The 21,206-nt window shown below is 43.1% G+C and overlaps 2 pseudogenes across 2 annotated transcripts; one reads left to right on the top strand and one right to left on the bottom strand.

The window, feature by feature from the left end:
• The first annotated feature begins 2,338 nt into the window (after positions 1 to 2,338).
• Positions 2,339 to 5,103, top strand: LOC309347635 (formyl peptide receptor 2 pseudogene; annotated as a pseudogene). The gene is made up of 2 exons (XR_014161704.1): positions 2,339 to 2,457; positions 3,291 to 5,103. The product of XR_014161704.1 is annotated as a formyl peptide receptor 2 pseudogene (transcript).
• Positions 5,104 to 10,386: 5,283 nt separating this feature from the next.
• LOC309345901 (chemerin-like receptor 1 pseudogene) lies at positions 10,387 to 15,399 on the bottom strand (annotated as a pseudogene). The gene is made up of 2 exons (XR_014161703.1): positions 15,316 to 15,399; positions 10,387 to 11,552 (listed from the first exon to the last, which is right to left on the bottom strand). The product of XR_014161703.1 is annotated as a chemerin-like receptor 1 pseudogene (transcript).
• Positions 15,400 to 21,206: the final 5,807 nt, after the last annotated feature.

Raw genomic sequence — 21,206 nt, 5'->3', positions numbered from 1 at the left:
ATTTGATCACAATTAAATTGAGACTGTGGCAGGGATGGTGAGTTTCTGAACCTCCAAAAGCTGCTGGACTTCAGCTCTCTTCACCCCCCCTGGCCATTTTCCAAGATGGCAGGAGCTAAGGTTAGGTAGGTTTGAATGGCATCTGAAAACCCAATGATTCCACTTCTATGGCTTCAACATCGGTCATCTTCTCCTGCTCTCGCCACCTCTGTGTAGCCTGAGGAAGAGTTCTGGAGAAATATTGCACATCATTTTCTGACATTTTGGTTGGCCTGAAAAAAATCTTACTCTAATGTGAATTTGAGGGGGGCGGGTTCAGAATGGGCCAACGTGGCTAACTTTGATTTTCATGTACACATCTCCCTCTTCCCGGACCAAGAACCAGACTTGAAATCAAAATAGAGGAAATTCATTCAGAATATGATAAAAATGCAGAAGAGGCAAATTTGAACACACTGAACAATTGTGTTCTCTTCCTTTGGGAAGAGAGAATGCTACTGAATTAATTAGAAATGAAATGGGTTTATGAAATCCATATCATATTTTTCCCCCACTGACTTATTTCACTGAATAATCTGCCTGTGTATGTTCTGTTTAACTCAATATGACTTGCACAATTCTGCAAGTGAAATCATTTTGAAATCTGTGGCTAGCTAGCCATGATGGCTCTTTTCTAACTCTGCTGTTGAAGGCAGTATGCCTCTAAGTACCAGTTGTTAGGGATCACAAGTGGGGATCACTGCTACTGTGCTCAGGTCCTGGTTGTGGGATTCCCCAAAACATCTGTCTGGGCCCTGAGAGAACAGGATGGTGGACTCTCTCAAACTGACGAAGGTTCTGGGCAGGGATCAATAAGAGCCGCACTTGCTGAATTCCTGCCTGTGCATGTAACTGTAAAAGGCACAAGAGTCCTACAATTAAAGAAGAAGAAGTCAGCAAATCTGTTCTAAGTTTCCTCAGGCAGGGCCAATGTCAGGGCTTAACATCTGTAGCCAGCATGCTGAAAACTCAGCATTCTTGGAGGGAACTCTGGCAATCTTGGCTCACCAGGGAGAAGTGCCTCTCCTCTTATTTCCAGCCCATGCCTCAGGATGCCGTATTGATAGTCCTGCCCACCATCATATTTCTCTGGTTGTGGAATTCCCTCCCATGGGAGATACACTCACAGACCCTCCAAGTGTCCCTATTTTCCAGGGACACTCCCAGATTTACAGAAGCCATCCTGGTTTCTGATTTGATCCTGGAATGTCCCGCCTTTCCATAGGATGTTCCTATTTCCATCAGAGAAATGATGGAGGGTATGGAGTTATCCGACACCCAAACCATCTGAAAGCAGCCATGTATGGGAAGTTTTTTAAGGTTTAATGTTTTATGATTTTTCATATATGTTGGAAGCTGCTCGGAGTGGCTAGGGCAACCCAGTCAGATGGGCGGGAGTATAAATAGTAAAATTATTATTATTTATATTGTTACGGAACAGGACATCCCTATTTTCATCAGAGAAACGTTGGAGAGTATGCACTCATCCCCCTTACTGACATATCTTCGGCACCCGCTGAAAACATTTTCATTCCATCCACCACACATGTGCAGAGATGGGTGGCCATTTGAACCTTTTCTATGCTTTATTCCTGTGGAATGATCAACTACCATCAGCCACAGCCAGCTGTACCAGATGATGGAAGCTGTAGTCCGGCAAACCCCTGCCCTGGTTGAGTTCAGTGCTGTTTCACCTCCCAACATTGTCCATCTCAAGGTTGCACTTTCCATAGTTGTGAAGGGAGTAGCTTCAATCTTGGGCCCCCTGGTATTGTTAGTCTACAACTCCCATCATCCCTGATCATTGGCTGTGTGTGTGGGACCCTGGGAGTGACAGTTCAATGCCTGGGGACCCAAAGTTGAAGAACGCTGATCTAGGAGACCTGGTCTTCAAACACATCTTAGCTGCCTCTGGTGCCCAACTTGTGTGATTCACCCCTAATCACAAGGCAACTTCAATCCACTTGTCTAAAAATTGTTGGGGTTTTTTTTTTGAACGGTCTGGCTCATTCAAAGATTGATTTCACACCCTAGCCACCCCTGCTACCCAGCCTGAGTAGCCCACCCCTGCTCACTAGGTGACTTCTTTTGTCTCAAAAATTGTTCAGTTGCGGAGAGCTTTCATTTTTTAACATTCTGATTTGAACTTCAACATACCGAACTGATGTGGAGAAAGACCAGAAGGGCACAAAGTACTTTAGTTGGAACTAAATGACTCTTACGCAATACTCTTTTTTCCTGATAACGGATTCTCTGCCAATCCAATTTCCTTCTTGCAGACATGTTGAAACGTCTTGCAGGCGTTACTCTATGAAAGTAAACCCTTTTCTGCCTATATAAATATCTTCCAGAAAACTCCTCCAACAGTCTGCAGGAAGAAATCAAAGAGACTGAAGGACAACTTGTCTGGCTTAGAAGGTAGGCACACATAGCTTGAGAGGAGGGTGTCCAGTTTTCCCTAACACTGGATTCAGTTCTTTAGCATGAAAATGAACAGGATATATCTATCAGGTGTATCCTTCACAAACATTGCATCTCTAAATTGGGGAAGCTACATGGGCTAGATTTCTCTCTGGAATGCATGTGTCAAAGGCACAGGACTTTGTGGCTGAATCTGCTTTCCCCAAGGAGTCCTGGGAATTAGCTTTGCTAAGGGGGGGTGACAGTTGTTATTAAGCACAACAGCTAAGAATGGGGAGAAACTGTATTACCGTAATTTCTCATTTAAAGGTGAGCCTACATAATTTGAATATTCTGAAACAAGAGAACTGAAACACAGCTATCCTTCGCCATTTCCTTCAGCCAAATACTTTTGAAAAATGCATATGCTGAGATAAAGTATACATTAAAACATGTAGGGAGAAGCATACAAAAAGAAAGGGCTTTGCAAAAAGGTGTATATTATGATACATTTGTACAGAAATATTGATGAATTTTCATGAGGTTTTTTTTTTTTTAATTGCAAATTGATCTGGAAATGTGGGGAACTGAATTTAAGGTTAGGAAAAAAATGAGAAACTGAAAAACTCCAAATGGAGAGATTTGCTCATATTTAGCAATAGCTAAATGGGGACCTCATATTTAGAGGCAGGATATTTCTCCATTGCATATTCTTGGGGACAAGTAACGTGGCGAGTTCCTTATCTGCTTGTGAGCTGCCACACGCATCTGGCTGGGCTACTGAGATAAACAGAAGGATGAGAAAGATGAACCAGCACATTAGTTCTTATTTTCTTATCATTTTGTTTCAGCAAGAAAAAAAGAGAGAGGAGTAAAGCAGAATCTGACACAGAAAGGAGTGATGAGCGTAACTGAACCAACAGATCATAGCAATTCAAATGATGACCTCAAGAGGAGGATGGATATTTTCACTATAGTAGCCTACAGCCTTATCTTCCTGTTGGGGGTCACTGGGAATGGGCTGGTCATTTTCATCACCAGCTTCCGTATGAAGAGGACAGTCAACACTCTCTGGTTCCTCAACTTGGCCATTGCTGATTTCACATTCACCTTCTCCCTGCCCCTGATAATTACCAGTTTAGTCCTGGAAGAGTGGCCATTTGGCGAAGTGATGTGCAAGATCGGAAGCACCCTTAGCTACCTCAACCTTTATGCCAGCATTTACCTCCTCATGGTCATCAGCCTTGATCGATACATTTCTACAAGGTGGCCGGTGTGGGCTCATAATCACCGCACCCCTCACCGAGCTTCCATTGTAGACTTCGGAGTTTGGATCTTGGCTTTGGTGCTATGTTCACCACGCTTCTATTTCAGCAAAGAGGTTCCATATCCAAATGGCAAGAAGGGGTGTGAGTCTGATTATGGCAACACTCAGGAACAAAATAAGTTCACCCACAAAGCAATGACCATCAGTCAATTCATCTTTGCCTTCGTCATCCCCTTCAGTGTCATTGTCGTTTGCTATGGGGCAGTTGTTCTGAAACTGAGGAGGAACCAGTTGAGCCAATCAAACAAGCCCATCAAGGTCATCACAGCAGTGACTGCGGCCTTTTTTGTCTGCTGGCTACCCTCTCATATCCTCTCTTTCTACAAGAAAGAACCAGGAAGCCTGGAATCGCAGTCAGAGTTTTTTATTATTGGTGAATGTTTGGCATACTGCTTGGCTTTCATCAACAGCTGCCTCAATCCCATCTTGTTTGCCTTCATGGGTTATGATTTCAGGCAGAAGCTGAGGCACTCACTCTTCTCTGCATTTGAAAATGCCTTTGCTGAGGACAGTGCCCAGAACACAGGAAGCTCCAATATCAAATCATCAGCTTCACTGGAGCTCCAGTAAATAAATACAGTGGTATCTTGGGTTACAGACGCTTCAGGTTACAGACGCTTCAGGTTACAGACGCTTCAGGTTACAGACTCTGCCATCCCAGAAATAGTACCTCGAGTTAAGAAATTTGCTTCAGGATGAGAACAGAAATCGTGCTGTGGTGGCGCAGCAGCAGCGGGAGGCGCCGTTTGCTAAAGTGGTACCTCAGGTTAAGAACAGTTTCAGGTTAAGAACAGACCTCCAGAACGAATTAAGTTCTTAATCCAAGGTACCACTGTATTGTTGTGTTCAGCACATTCACTCCAAATCTGCTCTTCTGCATTTTCCCCATATTCTGAATTAATTGCTTCTACCTTGATATTAGCCCCAGTTATTGATCCAGGAAGAGATAGCTATGTATACGGGAAAAACAAAGTTAGCCATGTTGGCCCATTAACAAAATCCCCAATCCCACAATAGGGATAGTGGGACCTTTATTAGGCCCACTGAAATGTAAAAAATAGAAAATAAATGAAATAGCGTGCAAGGTTTAGAGTTCTTCAGAACTCTTCATCAGGCAAGATAGTAAATGAACTGACCCCCAAACCTAGGAGATAAATAACTATACAACTTTTAGAAGACATCTGTAGGCAGCCCTGTATACTGAAGCTTTTGATGCTATTGTTATTGTTTTGCTGGTATTGTCTTACTTATTTATTTGTTTTTATCCTGTATTTTATTCTGTGAACCACCCTGACATCTTATGATGAAGGGCAGTATATAAATCTAATAAATAAATAAATAATGTTTGATGCTTTTTTATGTTTTTATATGTGCTGGAAGCCACTCAGGGTGGCTGGGGCAACCCAGCTAGATGGGCAGGGAATAAATAATAAAATGGTTTTTGTTGTTGTTGTTATTGTTAATAATGCAACGATTTTGGGGTTCCCTTCAGTCTGGAGCAGCAACCTATATTTGCCTCTTTGAGGTTTCCAAATGCTATAGGCAATGATTCAGGTTCAGCCCTGGGGGGCTTACCTATTGCCATTTTGTTGAGTAGGAACTTTACACTGTAGTGCCAGCATCTCTGTGCTCGCCTGTGAGTGACTCTATAGCTATCCTGAAAGCATAGATAACATTGCAACAAAACCATTGTCGTCCCTCTCCTTTTCCTTAATGCAGGCATGACCAAACTTGGCCCTCCAGCTGTTTTGGGAATAAAATACCCATCATCCCTGACCACTGGTCCTGTTAGCTAGGGATGATGGGGATTGTAGTCCCAAAACAGCTGGAGGGCCAAGTTTGGCCATGCCTGCCTTAATGTTAGAAGCCCAATCTTTTGGAAAAGTAGGTTTGCTGTGCAAGAACTCTGTAGGCCCCAAGAGGATCTGCCCCAAGGCAGGTGGTATTGTGATCCCCATCCAAGCTCTGTTTCTGGCATAGGAAACTGATGCCATCATTTGCCTCGACTCAACAAGCCACCTTCAGGGTCCCTCTTGGGCTATTCCCATCGCAGGTCTCTCCATCCACTTGCCACTGAAGCTGGGGTGGAGGACTGGAACGCGGGGGGCAGATGCAGTGGAAGCCAGTGCAGTGCATTTCTTTGACTGCTACTGAGCCCAGGGCCGTCTGGAATGGAACAAAAAGCCAGGGTGAGTGATGGCACCATCTCTGGGATATAAATATAGGCCCACAGTGCCACTACAACTCACTAGAGGGCAGTGCAAAGTGTTAATCAGTGACAAGATGGTCCTATGCAGCAATGCCGCTGTGACACCAGCTCCCTCTTACAGATGAGCTGTATATTTGTGACAGTAAATGGATTAATGCTGTCTCTTGGTCAATGGAATCCTGACTTTGACATTCGGACAGAGGTGGTGGACAGTAATAGGTAAAAGCCTCACCTGCTGAATTTCTGGCTGTACGTTCAACTACGAAAAGCACAAGAAAAGGAGGAGAAGGAGACAGAAGCATATTTAATCTAAGGATATTGAAGTAGGGCCAATGTTAGGGTTTGGCATCTGCAGACCCTGTCCCTATTTTCCAGGGACAAACCCGGATTTACAGAAGCCGTTCAGGTTTCTGATTTGATCCCAGAATGTCCCGCTTTCCCTTAAAAACGTAAAGGTAAAGAAACCCCCGACTGTTAAGTCCAGGCCCTATTTTCATCAGTTGGTATGGAATTATACAACCACCCAAACCAAGGAAATAAGTAATTATACATTCCCTGTATAGGGAAGGTTTTTAATGTTTGATGTTTTATTATGATTTTATATACATTGGAAGCAGACTTCCAATGTGAGCCAGTGTGGTGTAGTGGTTAAGAGCGGTGGACTCGTAATCTGGTGAACCGGGTTCGCGTCTCCGCTCCTCCACATGCAGCTGCTGGGTGACCTTGGGCCAGTCACACTTCTTTGAAGTCTCTCAGCCCCACTCACCTCACAGAGTGTTTGTAGTGGGGGAGGAAGGGAAAGGAGAATGTTAGCCGCTTTGAGACTCCTTCGGGTAGTGATAAAGCAGGATATCAAATCCAAACTCTTCTTCTTCTTCTTCTACTTGAGTGCCTGGGGCAACCCAGTCAGATGGGTGTGGTATAAATATTATTATTATTATTGCTGCTGCTGCTGCTGTTAAATAGCAATTCCTATTTTCATTGGAGAAATGTTAGAGAGTATGCATCTGTGGCCAGCATGCTGAAACTTCACCACCCTGGGAGGAAACGCTGGCAACCCTGGTTCACAATGGCTCATGTAGAAATGCCTCTTCCAGTATTGCTAGCCCATATCTCAAAATTTTCTTGGGAGGATAGCTAGATAGCTAGATGATAGATATATATATAGATGATAGATGATAGATAGATAGATGATAGATAGATAGATAGATGAATGATAGATATAGATAGATGATATAGATAGATGATTGATAGATAGATGATAGATAGATAGATAGATAGATGATAGATAGATAGATAGATAGATAGATAGATAGATAGATAGAAGATAGATAGATAGATAGATATAGATAGATACATAGATAGATGATAGATAGATAGATAGATAGATAGATAGATAGATAGATAGATGATAGATAGATGATAGATAGATGATAGATAGATAGATAGATGATAGATGATAGATAGATGATAGATGGATAGATAGATGATAGATAGATAGATGATAGATAGATAGATATAGATAGATGATAGATAGATGATAGATAGATAGATAGATAGAGAGAGAGATGATAGATAGATGATAGAGCCCCGTAACAGCTGTAGCAGGGTCTTCTTGGTCATTCCCCACCCCCAATTGTGGAATTCCCTCTTGTTGTAGATGCACTCATCTCCCTTGCTTTCCACTTTCTATCACCAGGCAATAATCAGCGGCACAGATTGGGACTACCCACCTACAATGCAGATGCTCTATCAGCATGCTGAAACTTCACCACCCTGGGAGGAAACGCTGGCAACCCTGGTTCACAATGGCTCATGTAGAAATGCCTCTTCCAGTATTGCTAGCCCATATCTCAAAATTTTCTTGGGAGGATAGCTAGATAGCTAGATGATAGATATATATATATAGATGATAGATGATAGATAGATAGATGATAGATAGATAGATAGATGAATGATAGATATAGATAGATGATATAGATAGATGATTGATAGATAGATGATAGATAGATAGATAGATAGATAGATAGATAGATAGATAGATGATAGATAGATAGATAGATAGATAGATAGATAGATAGATGATAGATAGATGATAGATATAGATAGATACATAGATAGATGATAGATAGATAGATAGATAGATAGATAGATAGATAGATGATAGATAGATGATAGATAGATGATAGATAGATAGATAGATAGATGATAGATGATAGATAGATGATAGATGGATAGATAGATGATAGATAGATAGATAGATAGATAGATAGATGATAGATAGATAGATGATAGATAGATAGATGATAGATAGATAGATATAGATAGATGATAGATAGATGATAGATAGATAGATAGAGAGAGAGAGAGATGATAGATAGATGATAGAGCCCCGTAACAGCTGTAGCAGGGTCTTCTTGGTCATTCCCCACCCCCAATTGTGGAATTCCCTCTTGTTGTAGATGCACTCATCTCCCTTGCTTTCCACTTTCTATCACCAGGCAATAATCAGCGGCACAGATTGGGACTACCCACCTACAATGCAGATGCTCTATCACCAGGCTTTGGTCTTTCTTCTGCCTATCCAGCATTCTATCAAGTAGTCCCACTAGAGGTGGAGCGCCTGCAGCTGTGCAAAGATTACCAAAGTCACCAACTCCCATTGACACAAGTCAGCCTAGCCACCTGTCAGGGAAGAGGGACATTGTAGTCAAGCAGCACCTGAAGGGACGCAGGTCCCCACCCTGACCTAGATCAGCGATGCTTCAACTTCCACCATTACCCATCTGAAGACCACATCTTCCATAGTTGAGAAGAGAATCACTTCAAGCAGGTCCCCATATGTTGTTGGACTAGAACTCCCACCATCCTTGACCTAGGCTGGCCAGGGATGCCTGGATAGACATCAACAATATCTGGGGACCCAAAGTTGAAGAACGCTGATCTAGGAGACCAGGTGTCCAAGCACACCTTAGCTGCCTCTGGTGCCCAATCTGTGTGGTCCACCCTTACTCACTAGCAACCTCACTCATCTCAAAATTGTTGGGGCTTTTCAAACTCTCTGACACATTCAAAGATTGCAAAGGCACCAAGTACTTTAGCTGAAACTGAATGATGTTGCAGTCATTCTTCTTGATAACTGATTCTCCGTCAGTCCCACTTATCTATTTTTGCTCTAAGAATCCTTAGTGTATTTACTGATACCACATTGTTTCCTGTAAAGTTATGCTTATATAAATGCCTTTCAGATTATATAAAAATAAAAATAATTTATTATTTATACCCTGCCCATCTGCCTGGGTTTCCCCAGCCACTCTGGGTGGCTCACAACACAATATTTAAAACATGATAAAACATTAAAAACTTCCCTAAATAGGGTTGCCTTCAGATGTCTTCTAAAAGTCAGATAGTTGTTCATTTCCTTGACATCTGCTGGGAGGGCGTTCCACAGGGTGGGTGCCACTACCTGAGAAGGCCCTCTGCCTGATTCCCTGTAACCTCACTTCTTGCAGTGAGAGAACCACCAGAAGGCCCTCAGAGCTGGACCTCAGTGTCTGGGCTGAATGATGGGGGTGGAGACATTCCTTCAGGTATACTGGGCTGAGACCATTTAGGGCTTTAAAGATCAGCACCAACACTGTGAATTGTGCTCGGAAACGTACTGGGAGCCAATGTAGGTCTTTCAAGACCAGTGTTATATGGTCTCGGCGGCCGCCCCCAGTCACCAGTCTAGCTGCCACATTCTGGATTAGTTGCAGTTTCCGGGTCACCTTCAAAGGTAGCCCCACGTAGAGCGCATTGCAGTAGTCCAAGTGGGAGATAACTGGAGCATGCACCACTCTGGCGAGACATATATTCTAGCAAAATCCTGCAAGATGCCACCCTACAGGAGGGAAACAGAGGCAGAAGGATTCCTTATTTTGGTTATAAGGTAAGCACACCTAGCTTGGAAGGGGAGGCTACATTGACACCTAACATTTCTTTAACAGAAGAATGACAGAGAGATACGCAGCAGGTATATCTTTTACACAAATCCTGGGGGTGGTAGTTTCTTAAGGGTGCTAAGAGTTCATAGGAGACAGCTCTTCCCTTCACAAAGCTACAGTTGCCAGATTGATTTAACAATCAATTCCTCTTCACAGGGAGCTCTGGGAATTGAAGCTCCGGCAGGAAGATTGGGGTCTCCTTACACATCTCAGCACCTTTAGCACAGCACAGTTACCAATGGCTTCAAGTAACTAGAAAGGAGAGTCTGACTAAACACCAGAACTTTCTGACAGAAAGAGCTGTTCAACAGCGGAAAGGTCTCTCTTGAAAGGTTGTGTACTCTCCTCCATTGGAGGTTTTTAAGCAATGGTTGGGCAGCCATCTGTCATGGATGCTTTAGTTGGAAAAACAGAGACACTGTATGTATTTTTTTAATTCAAGAAAATCTTTAATAAAAACAATTAAAAAAACAGTATTCATGGCTGGGCATCGAACTCAATCGAGGACTTGTCCTTGGTTCTGGAAGTGCTCTGGCTGCTGTCCTCAGAAAAGGCATTCTCAAAGGCAGAGAAGAGGGAGTGTTTCAGCTTCTCCTTGAAATCGTGTCCCATGAAGACATACAGGATTGGGTTGAGGCAGCTGTTGATGAACGTCAAGCTGGAGGCAAAGGGGTAGCCAATACGCAAAACCCCCAACAGCTCAGGCTGCATGAGAAGTTTTGTCTCGAGGAAAGAGAAGACGTGATAAGGGAACCAACAGATGAAAAAGGCCACAATCACAGCTGTGATGACTTTGAAGGGCTTGCTCGATTGAGCCAAACTGTCCCTCCTCAGCTTCAGGACAATGGCCCCGTAGCAAACGAGGATGGCGCTGAAGGGAATGGCGAAGGCAAAGATGAACCGGCTGATGATGAGAGCTTGTCGGTTGAGATTCACTTCCTCCCTGGTCTTGCCATAGTTGTTAAAGCAGTTGATCACATTCTGATCGTTGGGGGATGGGGCGGTGTCCCTGAAATGTAAGTAAGGTGAACACAGCACCAGAGCCAGGATCCAAACACCCAGTGACACAAAGGAAGCCACCCGGGGGGTCCGGTGGTTCCGAGACCATACAGGGCACCACACAGAAATGCATCGGTCGATACTGATGACCATGAGGAGGTAAACACTGGCAAAGAGGTTGAAGAAAGCAAGAGTGCTGATTAGCTTACACATCACCAGGCCAAATGGCCAATGAGCATCCAGGGCAATATAGACAACAGTCAAGGGCTGAGGGAAGGTGAAGGTGAAGTCAGTAATGGCCAAATTGAGGAACCAAATTGTGTTGACCGTCTTCTTCATACGGAAGCCGGTGATAAAAATGACCAGCCCGTTACCGATGACTCCCAGCAGGAAGGCAAGGCTGTAGATGAACATGGTGATAATATTGATCCACTTGTACAAGTCATAGGTCCCTCCATTGGCCTTCTTCCCCAGAGAGGGGACAATCGAGGCATTAGAAGCATTGTCAGGAACAGTGAAAACTGGCGGTAGAGTTGTGTACTCCATTCCCTCCAGCGGAGACTCGGCAGTCGTGTTTTCTTTCTTTTCCTACCTGGAAAAAGAGAGAGAGAGACTGAGAAGAACATAAGGAGCTGAGCAAGGGGTTGGACCAGAGGAGCTCCAGCCTCCCTTTTCCTTGGCTGGATCAGATTAATATCCATCCATTTCCCACAGAAGACAATCAAATGTCTCTAGAGAAGGGGTGGGCAGCCTCCAGTCCCTAGCACTAGTTAGACTCACCATGCCTCCTAAATTCGCTTGTCAGGCCATTTTATCCAAGATACATCCACTTGCACTGTCAGACACCAACTATGTGGCTGGTGGAAACCTGGCTCAGTCAAAAGGGTGTTTGCATAGGAGGGCGTGCTAAATTAATAAAGTATAGGGTCCCTTCATGATACTTGCAGCCACATCACCTCACAGCCATGCCCCCTGAGTCATCCTCCTTACAGCTACAGCCCTTCTAGGATGGGTTTTTTATGTTTTTTTATTGAATTTATAAATTTATTCACAGAATAAAATCAAGATATAAAACCACAAAATACATAACAAAAGTAACAACCCAATAGCCCCCGCCCCGCCCAAAATCTCACATTTTAGAAGGGCATAGGATTATACAGCCATCTGGGTTGGTAGCGAATGCTACACAAAACCCTAGAGAGCCATTGCCAATACTGAGCTAGATATGGTCTGACTCTGTACAAGACCACTTCCTGTGTGCCTATGATCCATTCTCCAGAATTCGTTTTTAAAAAGGTTGGTTCTACACTTTGCTTCAAGTTGATGATCTAGGGCAGGGACGTCCAACTCCCAAGAGACTGCAATCTACTCCCGGGGGAAAAAATAGCAGTGATCTACCCATTGGAGGGGACCCAAAGTTGTTGAGCTATTTTTAGGGGGGGGATGTGCCATAAAATGCTCCCCAGGTACTAAACCCGGCAGCGATGTCTCCATCTTCCGTTTTTGCAATCGTGCACGATTGAAGGACAGAGTGAGGGGGCAGGGCCAGATGCTCTTTCTACCCCGCTATCACCCGGAGATTGGCCTGACGATCGTAGTTGACTGGTTGGACATCCCTGATCTAGGGCAACGGTCTCTAATGTGACACCCATGGGCATGATGGCATGTCAGAAGACTTGCTGCCAGGCCCATGAGGCTCTCTGCTTGCTTTTGAACTGTTTCTTAACTTTCTTTTCCAGCAGAGCCACTGGGGGTGTTGCAAAACATAATGCCAACTGAGATTCCAGCCACCCAAACGATGTCACACTTAACTTGACACCATGCCCAGGTCCCCTGTAAAAAAATGGCAGTGAAAAGAAAAAGGGGGGAAAACAATTCCTAACATCTGATAAAAGAATTTTATTTTTTATTGGGAGGAGAGTGGAAGGGGAGGGGGAGTATGTGGCTCTGCATTAGAGACAAGTGAATCGGTCGATTTCCGTTTTTTTCCATTTTTCCTTCTTCCAAGTGAATTGCTCCACATTTCCACATCTTCCTGTGGTTTGGTTTTCTTTCTTTTTACCCATCAAATTAACCCCCCAGCTAAGCTGTTTTGTTAAAGGCAGGTCGTTTTTCTGCCTTGTGAAAGCCGAAGATGTCCACAAACCTCAAAAAGGTTAGCTTAAGCTCTTTCTTGGTGTGAGGTGGAAACAAAACCAAGGATGACGAAATGCTGTTTCACAAACTGAGTTTAGATTACACAGTGGAAGAACGTGAAGCTGGGAGGGTGAGATAGATCCTTCCGGGGGGGAGTAGAGTTTCCTTCAAAGTACATAGCACAGGGCGGGCTTCTCCTCTAGCTTAACAATGGTATAAAGGGGGCCATTTTATAAAACACAGCTTCTTTCTCCCTGGGGAAAATCTCTCCCAGCCCAAAGATGTCACAAGTCCTAGCCCTGAGCTATTTTGTAGAGATATTAAGGATCCAAAAGATTGTTCCCTTATCATTCATCCATATGGGTTTGGAATCTATGGTCCTCTCAGTACTTTCACAGGAGGAATTCTAGCACGTGAAACTTAGGTTTGCACAGTTAAAGTGAATTAAAGCATTAAGTGCAATGAATCTATTTTTTGAATTAAAAACAACAGACTCTTCATGGTTAGGAAAATATACAGAAAAATATGGGATGAACAAATGATTTCTTTCAGGAAGGCTGTAACTATACTCTCCTGGTATGCCCCACGGAGAGCCTCAAGGTCCATAAATAGCAACACCCTAGTGGTCCCGGGCCCTAAGGAAGTTAGATTGGCTTCAACCGGAGCCAGGGCCTTTTCAACTCTGGCTCTGGCCTGGTGGAACGCTCTGCCTCATGAGACCAGGGCCCTGCAGGATCTGATTTCTTTCCGCAGGGCCTGTAAGACAAAGTTGTTCCACCTGGCCTTTGGCTTGGAGCCAATTTGATTCCCTCCCTCCTTCTCTTTTTTTCTTTTTTCTTTTCCTTCTCCTCCTGCAATGAGGCTACATTTTAATATTTTAATGTTCCATTATTTTAATGTTGTATTTTATTTTTGTTTTTAAGTTGTAATCATTCATCTTGTTTTTATTTTGCTTGTAAGCCGCTCTGAGCCCGGCCTTGGCTGGGGAGGGCAGGGTATAAATAAAAAAATATTATTATTATAATTATTAACTACTGCACAAGCAACCCAGGGTGAATGTTCATTGTCATATAACAGTTCCATGAACATTCAGAACAAATGTGTAATAAAGACCAGACAACTCTCGGGCCCCATGCTCTCGGTCTGGCGCCCCTGAGAGCCCGGCGCCCGGGTGCCCTGCACCCCTAGCCCCTATGGGTAAAACGGCCCTGCTCTGTGTCTGGACTGAACAATGGGGCTGGAGACGCTCCTTCAGGTATACTGGGCTGAGGCCATTTAGGGCTTTAAAGGTCAGCACCAACACTTTGAATTCTGGGAGCCAATGTAGGTCTCAGCAGCCACTCCCAGTCACCAGTCTAGCTGCCACATTCTGGATTAGTTGCAGTTTCTGGGTCACCTTCAAAGGTAGCTCCACATAGAGCGCATTGCAGTAGCCCAAGTGGGAAATAACCAGAGCAGGACCTGATCGCAACAGTACTCTTGTGATTCTCTGCAACTGGTATTCAGAGTCCTATTCCCTCACACATTAGGATAGCCTTGGTGCTAAGGGTCTAACTCAAGAGAGACTAGAAGCAGAAATGGATGTGATTTAGGGTGCAGACGCGAGAGTTGTTTGCTATTTTTCAGTTCCAATGGCAACTGTCCAGTTCTGCACCTCCTGAGTTGATGCCTTGGAAAGGGGCATCATTACTTCTGATTTTTGCAATCCGGCTGCCACCTCAAGAAAATATCAAATCCCACCAAAACGCATACAAAATTTAAAAGTAATCATTTTAAGAGAAAATAATTCTGCCCATGCCTTATTCTGAGAGGAAATGCTTTCAAAAATATGTACTTAAACGTGTTTTCTCTGAGGACCTTTAGAAAATTGCAGATCAGTGTGGAAAGAGAAGGGAATGGGTTTAATTAGTGGAATCTACCGGGGCCAGGAAGAGACAGAGCTGTTCTTCTCCAAAGTTGAGCTACCTGCCTCGGGTCGTCCAGCCTTTACTCTCCTCTCTGTGTAGAACTGTTACTGCTCTCTTTCTCTCTCTTTCCCCAACCTGTGCTTTTTTTAACAGCTGCATTTGGGACAGAGGCAGTTTTCCCCCTGAAGGGGATACAGTGATGAGTGAAGTTGCACTTACTAAATTTCTCCTGTTGTGCATCTATTCTAAGACTGTTTCCCCATCAGGAAAACGGGAGATGGCAACCCTTCTGCCCCACCTTGATGTACTTACGTTACACGCGAGGATGATGAGTTCTGCCGTGTCTCTGACTTCTATCTGTACTCTGGAAATGTGGCCGGATTCTGCTAAAACAGCACGCTTTAATATTGCGGGCAACAGGAGAAAGAAGCAGAAATAGGAAATAGGAAGATGATTTACATTGTTGTGCAATTCAGTAAAAATCGAATGCTGAAACTAAGTACAGGACACACCGTTCAGTTTTTGTCCCGGAAAGCCGCAGTGGGAAGTGGAGAAAAGGGGTCAATTAGGTAATTTTTGGGTTTTCTACAGGTTGCTTAGCCACCAGTGCTCTGATTCATGTGCAATTTCATACATAAGCTAGTTGTTAGATCTCCAAATACTGCAGTCAACTGCACTGTAAGCATCTTGTTGGAACTCTTAATATTGCATAATGAAGGGAATCATATTATGTCACATAGGACTGCTGTGTTTGCAAAATATATACATAAGGAAGTCAAGTGAGGTTATTCCATATTTTTAAATACATTTATAACAGAACTACGGAATGATAGGCCACACAAAGCTATAAAAAGATAAAATGTACAAGCTGTTTTGCTATGAGCAAACCTTTTCAGCAAAATTCTGAATATAAAATATATAGAAATGCTGTAATATAGAACAATACCTTTTTTCAAGACGGAGGGAAGGACAGGAAAAGCAATTATCATATTATCCAAGGAAATCTTGGCATTAGTTCATTAATAATTAGGACGATAGGGACGCGGGTGGCGCTGTGGTCTAAAAACCACTGAGCCTCTTGGGCTTGCCAATCAGAAGGCTTTAAATCCCCACGATGGGGTGAGGTCCCATTGCTCAGTCCCAGCTCCTGCCAGCCTAGCAGTTCAAAAGCACAACAGTGCAAGAAGATAAATAGGTACCGCTAAGGTGGGAAGATAAACGGCATTTCCGTGTGCTCTGGCTTCTGTCACAGTGTTCGTTGCGGCAGAAGTGGCTTAGTCATGCTGGACACATGACCTGGAAAAACTGTCTGGGGACAAACACCGGCTCCCTCAGCCTGTAAAGCGAGATGAATGCCACAACCCCAGAGTTGTCTGTGACTGGACTTAACTGTCAGGGGTCTTTACCTTTTTTAATTAGGATGATACACTGGATCTGGAGAAAGCTTAGCCCCAGATCACAAACTGTCCCACCCAGAGTGATCCAGCACTGTCAAAAGGCAGGGCAAATGAGCCATGGTGGAGGAAGGAGGAGAAGGTGGCCACTTCTAAAGGGTCTACTTTGCCGGTGTGTTACCTGTAGGACTGAACTCTCCTCTCACCAAGGTTCAATCCTGCTCTCTGCAGTATAATCAGGAGAAGGGTGGGAGGAGATACAGCATTTCTTTCTCCCCCCACCCAATCAACCACCTTGGTAATATGTCACCCTGTTGCGAGGCCAACATTTGATGCCCTCCCGCCAGCCCTCGTGGTGCTGGCTTAAGATGAGCTTTGGGAAGGAGGCACGAGGCTCTGGCAGGGTCCCAGAACCCTCCTACCTCCTTCGCAAAGCGAGCACTTAATAATAATTATACCTTTATTCTCATTGTACAACCATTGTACAAGCCTCCCCCCACAAACACTCAATCTCTTATTGAACAACACACCACCTCGCAAGTCAATTTCGCTATGTTATTTTCCGTTCAGCAGCCAAACAGCCCACAGATAGAAGCTATTTTTTAGCCTGTTGGTATGGCTGATTATACTTCTATATGTCCTGCCCAAGGGTAGAAGATTAAAGAGGTGATGGCTGGGGTGTGAGTCATCCCTGAGAATTTTTCTCGCTCTCCTAAGGCAATGATCCCTTGCAATGTCATCTTGTGGACTCAAGGGACAGCCCATGGTATCATGGGCTGTATTCACCACCCTCTGTAGAGACTTTCTATCCGTGGCTGTCAAGTCAACGTACCACACTGTAATACATAAGAAAGGACACTTTCTATTGTGGACCGGTAAAAGGAGTTCATCAGTTGTTGTTTAACATTATTCTTTTGCAAGACCCTGAGGAAATGGAGTCTCTGTTGGGCCTTTCTGACCACCTGAGTTATGTTGATTTTCCAAGTGAGGTCCTCACTAAGGTAAACTCCCAGGAATTTAAAGGAGGAGACTCTCTCCACCCCTCACCCCCCCGATATACGACAAGGCTAGTTCCCCTCTCTTCCTCCGGAAGTCCAACACCATCTACTTTGTCTTACTAATATTTAGGTGCAAGTTATTCTCTAAGCACCATGTAGATACTTGCTTACTGGGCTTTGAGAAGGCACCCTCATCGTCTGTACACCCAGTGTGGCTACTCCACTTGCGCTGCCCTAAATCTACCTCTGCAACCACATGTTTAATAGGGTTGATTGTTTATTCTTGTGTGAATAAATGAAAACAATACTTTTTTATTTTTTGTTGAAAAAAATATTTATTTGTTTTTTCAACTTAAAAATTTACAGAGATATATCAAGCATAAATCACAAAAACAAGATTCCAAGGACTCTCTTGGACTTCCATCCTCCCCTTTGTGGGTCCTATTATTAATCAATTCCTCCCACATCTTTTATGATAATCCAAACCTTTACCTCTTCTATTATGTCCAGAATTCAACCTTAGACTACAAGTAATATTCCAGTGCTACTAATGATTTTAACTGATTACAGTGGTCTTTAAGATATGTTATCAATTTCCCCCATTCTTTTTTTAAATTTTGGTCTTCCTGATTTCTCATTCTTCTGGTCATTTTAGCCATTTCAGCATAATCCATTAGCTTCATCTGCCATTCTTCTCTGGTAGGAACTTAATCTTCTTTCCATCTCTGGGCCAGTGAAATCCATGCAGCCGTGAAAACAACATTTTTTCGGTGATTGGGGAGGGAACCCCTAATTTTAAAATAGGGCTGGTCCATGTGTAATAGCGTGTGTCAATCTGAATTTTTGGTGTGGTTCATTTCTGTAGATCATGGCACCAGAAGAGCTAGTATAAAATATACCCCTCAATTAATTTTCTTGACCCTGGTACTAGTTCTTATCTCAGACGTGTCCTGGAAATCACAGCTAAAACTTCCTTAATACTTTATGTAAAGATTAGGACAGCAATCTGGTTTGTCAGCAAAATTTAATAAACTTCTCCTATAAGAAGGATGGGTTCTGCATAAACGCTAAAAAAAGAGAAACTTAGAATTTGGGAAACAAGCAAGATCATTTCTTTGGGTCCTTTCTCACTAGGACCTTTCAAGCAGAGTAAACAAAATAAGCACGAGGCAGGATCTTAATAGGAAATAATAAAAAGGAAACAAAAGAATATAGATGTTATGACAAATCACCCATCTGAAAGTTTTGCCAAAGGCAAGGGTTCTTTTGAATTCAGCAGCAATAATGACACCAGTGGAGAGAAGTTCAGTGCTTTTATTAAGTGTAATACAAAATGAAAAGCAGTGAAACAGTTTTAAAGCGGAATAACGTAACACAAGCAAGATAAGATACTACCCCCATTCAGTGATTGGGAGTTCCAGGGAATAACAACAGAGTGACTCCAACTGGGAAGTACATAGCACCTGATTGGTCAGGGCTTCCACTGAAGTTTAGACCCCATCTGGAAGATTTACATACTTTATTTTTTATATATAATTTTTATTAAATTTCCTGTTTTACAATTTAGAAGACTCATATAAACATCCTTAAGATATCAGTGACTTCCCTTCTTCTCTTTCCATGGTTCATTCTGCATATCATAAATCCCTTCATATTTTACATAAACTAAACCATTCGGTATTCCATTGTTGCATCCATCAAAACTTATTTACACTGTTGAATTTATCTCAATGCTGCCAATGATTTCCACTGTACACAATTTCCCCCCATATATTCCAATCTTCCAACATTTCCCAATCTTCTCTAAAAGTATGTTCTCTTATCCTATACAGTGGTACCTCTGGTCCAAACAGGATCCGTTCCCGAGGCCTGTTCACAACATGAAAAGCCCATAACCTGAAGCGCTGTATCTGCGCAGGTGTGCGGCGTGATTTGGCACTTGTGAGCATGCGCGAAGCACGATTTAGCACTTCTACGCATGCGCGAATGGCGAAACCCAGAAGTAACCCTTTCTGGTACTTTCGGGACGCCATGTGACGCAACCTGAAAAAATGTAACATGAAGCAAACGTAACATGAGGTATGACTGTATGTTGAGTCTGCAAGCTGTGCATAGTCCATCAGCTTAAGTTGTCATTCTTCTTTGGTTGGGACCTCGCTCATTTTCCATTTGGGGGCTAACAAAACATGGACTGCATTAGTGGCATACATAAATAGCCTTTTCTGACACCTGGGAATTTCCATCTGAATTATTCCCAATGAAAAGGACTCTAGTTTTGTTTTTTGTTTTTTAAGTACTTTTGGAAGATTTACATACTTTAGACCATGGGTAGGCAAACTAAGGCCTGGGATCCACCCCAATTGCCTTCTCAATCCAGCCCATGGACGGTCCGCAAATCAGCATGTTTTTATATGAATAGAATGTATCCTTTTATTTAAAATGCATCTTTACTGTCAAGGGTTTTTGTAAAATGTTAGGTCTATCTTTTCCCAGTTGTTGCTGTTCTCCATCATGCCTTGGGTGGAGCTGATATCCCATTGTTGTTTCAGAAATTTCTCCATTGCTCCATCCCATGCTTCGATGTTTTGCAACTTTAACAACAGAAAATAATTTCTTCTATCTTTCCTGAATCTTTCAACATTCAACTTCATTGCATACACAACCATAGAATTTCAGAGTTGGAAGGGACCCTGAGTGTTAAGTTGTGGGTGAACATATCAGACGACGCAGCAATTTCTTCAAAGCAGCTCTTTATTTGTAAGCTGGAACAGAACTGAACAGCAAACAGCTCAGCCGGCTTGCTTTTATAGGCAGCTGGCTGTCAACATTGTAGCAACAACAACCCAGGGTTTCCCGCCTAAAGTAACTGACATGGACCTGAGTGAAAACTACATACACGATACTCCTGGTAGCCAGGGTGAGAACTTCAATACATAACACTGAGGATGACCTAGTCCACCCTCTTGCAATTCAGGAATAGGTAGCCATCCCATATGGGGATCGAACCTGCAGCCTTGGCGTTATCAGCATCACGCTCTAACCAACTGAGCTATCCAGGCATGTGCACAAGTTCAAGTGTTATGTGAGTGGGAGAAAAGCTTTTCCTTTCCCACTTTTCTCCATGTCACGTGCAATTTTGTAAACTTACATCAGATCCCGTCTTACACATCTTTTCTCAAAACCGCTTCATCATTCTGGTTCCTCTTTTCAACTTTGCATGACCAGAAGTGTACCACAGTCCGTGCCGGATTTACATGTAAGCTAAACAAGCTATAGCTTAGGGCCCCTCTCTCTTGGGGCCTCCCAAAAAATTTAAAGGAGAAACAGCAACTGGATGCACGTTTCCAAAATATAAGATAAAAAACCCAAATAAAATAAAACCTACATAGAGCAACAGTGTTTTGTGTTGTGTAGGCTCCTATGATGTAAGTAATGGGCCTCGCCTGCTAGCCTGCTCCCTGATATCACTGGTTTGCTCCTTTCTATATATAGGGTGCCTACATTCTGCATGTGCAAATAGCTTTAGATACCTATTAGGTCCATAAATATAGCATATATTCAACACAAAAAACAGAGACAATTTGTTGTTGACAAAGGACAGTTGGACATATAAGGGCCCCCATTACCTTCAATAACTTAGAGTCTCATAGGAGCCTACACAACACAAAACACTGTTGCTGTATGTAGGTTTTAATTTATTTGTTTTTTATCTTATATTTTGGAAATGTACATCCAGTTTTGTTTTCCTTTAAAAAAAAAATTTGGGGCCTCCCAAGAGAGTGGGGCCCTAAGCTATAGCTTGTTTAGGTTA

Source organism: Podarcis erhardii, assembly GCF_964252035.2.
Source record: "Podarcis erhardii genome assembly, chromosome: 7".
NCBI lineage: Eukaryota > Metazoa > Chordata > Lepidosauria > Squamata > Lacertidae > Podarcis > Podarcis erhardii.
The sequence above is the reverse complement of the archived record's forward strand: the minus strand, read 5'-3'. Positions and strand labels throughout refer to the sequence as shown.